We start from the raw sequence: 7,927 nt of genomic DNA on the forward strand, positions 1-7,927 counted from the left end.
AGTTCTCATTTCACAAAATAACCTCAAAATTACGCGAGATCAATTGAGCGATATACTCTGGACAACTTAATAAACTTGCCTCCCATTAGCGATACAGTCAGAATTTACATTCGAGCCACATGTTTGAAGCGAAGAGCGCAATTTCTTGTTCAACGGTGTGTAGAATGATTGTATTAAACTTTCTCAGAAAAGTTACTGAAGGACAACGTTAAGTTGAGTATTTTCTACACCGCTTCAACCCTTTCACTTCCTCCCGAAAAGTTTTTTCATTATCACAGAAGAAGCACCTCACCGGGAAATTTACCTGATGGACCATGCAGTTCATCTTAGCACAAGCCACGAAATCGGGAATCTAACCCGCCTGCGATCTATCTCTTGATACGAACACGTGCATGTTGGTCATGACTTTTACGATCATTGGTGGCTTTTAAAAGAGCCGGTTTTGTTTTTGTTTTGTTTTTTGCTGATTGATCTACATTTCAAGGCGTACAGCTTTAATGCTGCTTTTTTCTCTGTCTTCTTTGGCATAAGTACCGCTTTTATATTGGGAAGAACACCGCCCTGAAGCAATGGTTACACCGGCGAAGCAGTTTTGTTTCAATTCTTCGTCATTTCGGACGGCCAGCTGCAAGTGGACGTGGAATGATTCTGCTCTTCTTGTTGTCTGGGGCAGCGTTTTCCGGCTAACTCGAGAATTTCAGCGCCGTTCACATATTCTAGCACCGCAGCCATGTACAAACAGGAGCACCAGCGCCAAACTCGCTCTGTATAGTTGCCTTTTCGAAAGGAGGGACGATGAAATGCGACCGACGGGATATTGAAGACCTGCTCGGGAATGTATCGGACTTGGACTTGTTTGATCATACAAATGTTGCACTGTGTATACATCCCCATTAAATTTAACTAATGTAGCTTTTTTTATTGCTGACAGTTGTAAGCCAAGGATCGTCTTAAAATAACAGCAAGCTTCTAAGAATGCCGTCCATATATCAAAACGAGTACGGTGACCCCTATTTTTTTGCCGTTTTGGTAAAGTTAGATCATTACCCTTTCTGCGTGGCAAGTTTAAAAAAAACTGTTACGTATGAACATTGTTGGGCGCAAAAGTCCTTAAAATTACAAGTTCAGGTTGATTAATCTTTTTCGTCACTATGTCGGTTTGTCTAACTTATAAAGCGAGCGCACCTTTCCAGGGAAACTGAATTAGGAGGTGCAGTGTTGAAGCTACGATAGAAAATTCAAATTCGCCCCCTGCCTTGTGTTCACGTTCGTGTAAAACTTGAGAATTAGGTCATTTTCACGTCGCAGGAGTTGCCGAAAACGGGAAAGAAATGTACAAAAATAAAAAAATTCACGTGGACAGAGCTGGCAAAGCTATTCTTGGGTTGCACGTCACGCAAGTGAAGACATAACAATCGCTTATCAATAAAGAAACTGAGTTCCAAGAAATGGAATGCTATAGAAGAGAAATGAATAAACCACAGGTGTCAAGTCCAGTGCTGTGCGATATTCCGTACTTGCAGCGATTCGTCAAAATATATTACTCAAATTTGTAGAGTTTATTCATGGCGGGGCCACGTTGGTGTAGCTGGTGAAAAAAAAGGGTTTTTAAAATACCAACATGGCAGCCGGAAACCTCTAGAAACATCTGGAATTTAGTTTTGGGCTGTCTTTAACGCTTTCCTGGGTGTATAGAGCTAGGCAAACTATCTTCTCGTGATCTAACCTTGTGCAAGACTTAGCGTTCTATCGGTTTTTTTGCAAAGGTTTTAAAACGTCAACTTCACTACATGCTTGACAGTAATACGTGACATATGAACAGTCGCGTTAAACCTGCACAGTAACGTTGCGCAGCCAACAATTAGGCGCGAACGTCCTTAAGATGGAATATTGCGTTGTGTAAATTGTTTACGAAATGCTGCGGTGTCATTTTGAGGGATGGCCATGAGTGGGAATACCTTAGAGAGCAATGACCAGGAACCAAGGGTGCTGACCAGCGGTTTTTGTTAAAACAATGGTGTTTGCTGGGGGTGTCTCAGTCTCGCGGTTCTCAGAAAACCTGGTTGTGGTCATTTGTTATTTAAGTTGTTTTCACACTTATTTCCTTTCCATTCTCTATTTCGAATCTCCCCATAATAAACTTTGTTTTTGCCCCCCAAATTTTTGCAGAAACTATTTGTTTCAAAATGCTCTTGGGGGACACTGGCCATATTCCCAAGAGCACTTGAAAACAATGGTTTATGCAAAATTTGGGGGCAAACAAAGTGTATTATGGGGAATTCGAAAATGGAGAAGTGTGTTGACCGGGGGGGGGGGGGGCCATGCCACAAGCTTGTCGGTTGACATATTTCCCAGGAAACCTGGCGAAACTCCACCCGCACTCGCATTGAACACAAACACGCTTTTTCCCTTGTTCCCTAAATAATACGATGGCAGTGGCTATCAAGCAATCGTGTTGAAAGAACCCCTGCCAACAAGGGATTGCCAGCACATAAATTTACCATCCAGCAACGAAACGCCTTGGGAGCGGATATTTTGCATATTGGTCTCGTAAGGTCGTTTTTCACCTGTCATCGCAACAAAAAAAATAAAATCGAAACCGTGCAGTTGAAATAAGCCAATCAAAACTGGGTATGTTGTTAGGAAACAAATTCACAAATCCATTAATCACCTCAACAATACTCTCAGGGTCTATGCGGTACATTGTTTCTGAGTTATTTGTCGAAGCGTATTTCACCGCAATTTTTTAGAGGTTTGGTATAGAGCCGCCATGTTGGCACACCACCGTTTTGCCACCAATATTTAGGCCAGAAAACAACACAAACATCCTGGAATTCACTTAAGGCCGGACACCTTAGGCGACAAGGTCCGCCAGGCGACATGCCTCTGTCGAGCAGTTGCTCCATGTGTACTACTTGCAAAACACGTCGCCTGCGACACGACGCCTGTTTGGTGCACACGCAAGTGATCTCGTATGAGGGGGAATGTGAACTAGTTTTCTAAATGGCTGACACATATGACTCTCTCATTGGTTCATTTGTTATTTTTGTCGCAGCGACTTGTTGCCGGGAAGTGTACACACGACTGCGACAACGGTCGCTGCGATAAGTCGCACGAATTCAAACTGGTTTGAATTCGTGTCGTGACTGATCGCAGCAACAAAATTCTGCCGCAGCGATTTTTTTAACCGTGTCACAACAAGGCGATTTGTTTGCCGGCGACTTGTCCCCGCGCCGTGGTCGCAGCGACTCTATCGCGCTAGTGTGTCCCGACCTTTAGCGATGAAAGCGCTTACTTTTCGCTCCTGAATATACAATACATGTGTATGAACACATCTATCTCCTTCTTGAAACACTCAGACTGCTGAGAATTTTAAATAGTCATAGACATTTTTTCGAACCAAATAACTTTGTAATCATGGTCACGCAAGGTGACCAATTCGGAAATTCAAAAATGCTCCATCAAGTTCGGAAACGAAAGAGGTCATGGAACTGGAAACCTTGACAAAAGAGTTTATTTCTAGGTCATCTTGCAACCTACCATAGACAGGGGAAAATTCAAAGCCACAACCTGCGAATTTGATGACGTCATTGTGAAACCATCTATTGAAGATTCTTGATTCGATTTGCACGAGTTTTCTAAAGCCCATTCCACCGGAGACCAATGCCTATTGTCCCCTCACGGAAGCCTTCTGATCTAGTTTTTTTTTACGTTCTTTTTCTGGTTTACCTTGATTTCATTGTTTTTTGTTTTGGTATTGTTAAAGGGCTGCTTTCCAATCTTCCTTTTCCACATTTTTCGGATTCCTGTTTTGGGAAACAAACAGTGCCGGTACTAAGCAGGTTGTTGACATCACACAGCATTTGTTGCGTTTTTGGGCCTGATTGCCACTTGTATGTTTTTTTCTTTTCCCCCACCCTTTTTTTTTGTTCACGATTCATTTTGTTGTTCATTGAACACACTGTTTTTCGCTTAACAAAATGTTTGGCATCAAACATCCGTCTTGGATTCACAAAATGTTTTGGAACGACTGGAGCAAACTTGGTTTGCAAGAACAGGTCGGTTGGAGTATTCGTTCTATATGTGTCCATATATGCAATAAACGAATGAAATGATATATGAAATGACTCATATTTTGAACTGCGGAACATGACTTTAGTGAAGCTATGATCCTCGCAGTTATGAAAAAAAAAAAAAAACCCGCAATTTTAGCAATTGCGCAGAGAAGTCTGGAAAAAATCAAGACTTCAACAAGGTTTGAAACCTGGTGACCTCGCGATACTCGGTGCGACGCTCTAGCCAAATGAGCTATAGGAAGCCACTGAGTGGGTTAGTCCGATCGGGGCCCGTTTTCTCGAAATTCCCAAAAACTTTCGGGCCCGAAAATCCATTTGTGACCCTACCAACCGCTTGTTCAGGAAAGACGATCTTTTGACATGTTTTTCAAGGCAACAAAAAGTCAAACTGACTGTCAAGATTGACGACTAATCCTCTCCGTTCTTGATATACAGAGGGAATTGTGACTCCCGAAAAATCGCCCGTAAAGTTTATTCGGGACTTTCGAGATAACGGGCTGCCAGGTGGCTTAAGTTGTGACGTCAGCCGTACCAAGCCCTTCGCAATGTTGTTCTCAAAATTGGCGGCTTAACGAACGACAGTGCAAAGAAACAAATTAGACATACGCACTTTTTGTCATGGAGAACGCTGTAATTTAGATCTCAGAATTAGACTTTAGAGAATGTCTAGAGGTCCCACCACACCGTAAGTACTAAATTAGCCGTTAAACAAACCATTTTGTAATCCCCAAAACTCGCAGAGTTTTCAAGATGTGACAAATTTGGTTTTTGCATGCATATTATCAATCGATATTCTTCAAATTTCTATGTTTTTTGTTCTCTGTTGGAAGTGCATTCTCTACCTCGTGTTCTTTTTTGGAAGTCCCCCATAATAATTTTACACTGTGTACAAACTATCTTGTCAAAGGTGGCTCTGTACAACATAGCGTAGTGAAGTTTACGGTTTTTTTAGTGTGTTACGTATCAGTAATATTATTCCGACCAAAGACCATTTTGGGCTAATACAATTTTAAACACTTCTTTGTTTCATTCACATCTTATCTTATTGTGTTTAAAAGATACAATCCCACCGGTGAGAGATCGTTCAGAGGATAATCCATCAAGATCATGGAGAATTTCTCGGGTAACATTCATCTGCTGATCTTTTGCGTAGTGCATGTTTTTTTTTGTTTTTTGTTTTTTTTGACATTTATAAACTTCGTCAACGCTAAAATCATATTTGTGTTTTTGTACGTCCGATAAGGACTGTAAGATGCATCATTAGGACTTATTTTCTTGTTGGGCCCAGGACATTCTTGACAAGGCTAGCCTGTGTACATCCCCACCGCTCTACCTAAAAAAACCCCTATGTTGGAAGAGGAGTGGGCAGCTGTAGCACAGGCTGTGACCAGGCTTGCTTTACATTTTTAACTCTTACTGTTGTTGTCCAGTGGACTCGACATAGGATTACGTGGGACTCCCACTGCGGATGTTGAGAATACTCGACACGAGATAGTGTCCCGAAGTGCTGTCCGAAATTTGTTCCAATAGGGGCATAGGGGCATAGGGGGCATGTGCTATAGGGGGCATAGGGGCAATAATAAAGGGATTTGTTTCGTATACCCTAAAGGACAACTAGCGTGACAAGTTCTGCCATTTTTGGATGATCGAAAGGTTAATCTCACTTGAAAAGGAAGGATGAACACGACCCGATGCCATGAATGTTTTTGACTTCACAAGGCAAAATTCAGTGTTTGGCTCAGAAAAGTCTACAACATTTGTTCTGGCAAGCAAGTAAAATCATAAGGTATGAGAAAATTTATAGGTTAAAGTAGAGTGATTCAAGACATTATTATACATGTTTCCCTTCCTTGAAAAGGTCCTTTTGCCTCAAAGACATTGTGTGTCATTGGTGCACATGAAATTTGTGTAAGTGCAGGGGTTTACTGCATTTCTTTATTTAGATAACATCAAATTGTATTTAGCCGTGCTTGCACCCTCAATAAAGATAGCTTCTATATGCCCTGTAAATATTATCGTAATAGTGTCAATAGAATGAAAGCTATAGTTTCATTCTGATGAGAGTGCTTCCTCTGGTGCTTATGTTTTGGAAAAAAATGCAGCAGTTATGGGTTATACTGACCGGTAGAAAAGGTCAGCAGTGAAAGAGTTAATCAAAGTCAATTGCATGGTACTGTTTTACCACTGTGAGAGTTGACTTTTAGCAGATATGTACTGCTTTTGGATCAAATTATAATGTTTTAAAATTCAAAATATGAAATTGGTCGGCAATCCACCATACAGCTGTAATATACTGAAGTATATGTTTGAGGTCACAATTGTACCTTCAGGTCAATTTGTTTTAACACTAGGTCAATTCGTTTCAATCTATGTTAAAATGTTTTCAAGCATAGGTTAATATGAACTGTCCTAAAAGGATAAATTTCCCTTTTTTGGGGGATGTAATAAAAAAATGGTGCCTGGATTTTTAGGGGTGGATAAAAAAAAAAACAATGAAAAAATGAGAGAATGACTATAATTCCTCCCCTATCTTTTCCCTATTCCCTTCCATTCTTCTCTACTATCTCTCCCTTAGAATAATGCCATCTGACTGTGTCACTAGACCTGTAGGCTTCCACATCCATTCCATGCTGCTCCTAGGATTCAAAACCGTCGCACCATCAGACATCTCTGCTGGTTATTTTTTCTAAACCATTGAGTTTGAGCTGATGTCCAAGCCTTCATGGCACCACAATTTTGCTAACCTGCAATCAGCAGACCAAATTCCGTCTTCGAAATTCCTTCTGCCCACTTTTTTGATTGTATTGACATGTCCATCAGCGCCCATCAGATTTACTTCCATCACACAATACACCGCGTGGACAGGCAGATGACATGCTATTTTGTTTTGACCAGAGTTATTTATGGTGGGAGGAATTTATAACGAATTTGGAAAGTTACTTTTGGCTTTAATTTGTGAAAAATGCATTGGAAAAAAAAAAATAGTGCGTCATGACACAAATTGATGAGAACCATGTTGTTATTTATTGTGATCGCACTCCTGGGGTTGCCCGAGTTATTCACTATTTTGATTTGTTACGTCATTTTGTTGTCCACAATGTGATGTCACACATCCTCTAATTTGCATAAATCAAAATTGTGGAATAACTTTGTCAACCAAGAGAGCTATCGCAACTACAATAAATGCTGTTCTTGCATCCATTTTGAAAGCTCTTTTCAAACAAGCTAATAAAAAAAATTGTGTCACTGTTGCACTTAAAAGCATGGCAAACCGTTACGTTCTGTACCTTTCGACGACTATATTGTGGCAAAGTCTGGTGTATTCTTCTCCCAATTTCACTGAATATGGCATATCTTGGTAAACTTGACATTAACATGTAATCCGAGATAACCTAGTATTTTTGTCGTTGGACGGTTTCTCAATAGATTTTTTAAAGGGAAAAAAAGAGAGAAACACTATTCTTTAAGGCTTCTTTGGTGATTTTTTCTCGGGTTATGCTCAGTTGCAGTGTATTTCTAGTTTGCTGCACAGTAGAAATCATGATAAGATAAGCATCAACGTTAATTTTTTTGATGAAGTACGAACAGTAAGACTTGGACCTCACAAAGTTTCGTTTATTTTTGTAACAATTTGTCTCTCTAGGAAAAATGCCATTTTAAGTTTCTGGAATGCCAAGTTTTAAGTCCATTCAACGGAAATATTTATGAAGTAATCTTGACTCCAAAATTGTACTATTGTAAACAAACCATTCATGTACAGTATGTAAGTCAAGCACCGTCTGTATATACATTTATTCCAAAACATGCATTCATCTAACTTGCAATGTTATCAGCATCTCCTCCTGTTGATA

Source organism: Montipora foliosa, chromosome 11 (assembly GCF_036669935.1).
Source record: "Montipora foliosa isolate CH-2021 chromosome 11, ASM3666993v2, whole genome shotgun sequence".
In the NCBI taxonomy this organism is placed as follows: Eukaryota; Metazoa; Cnidaria; class Anthozoa; order Scleractinia; family Acroporidae; genus Montipora; species Montipora foliosa.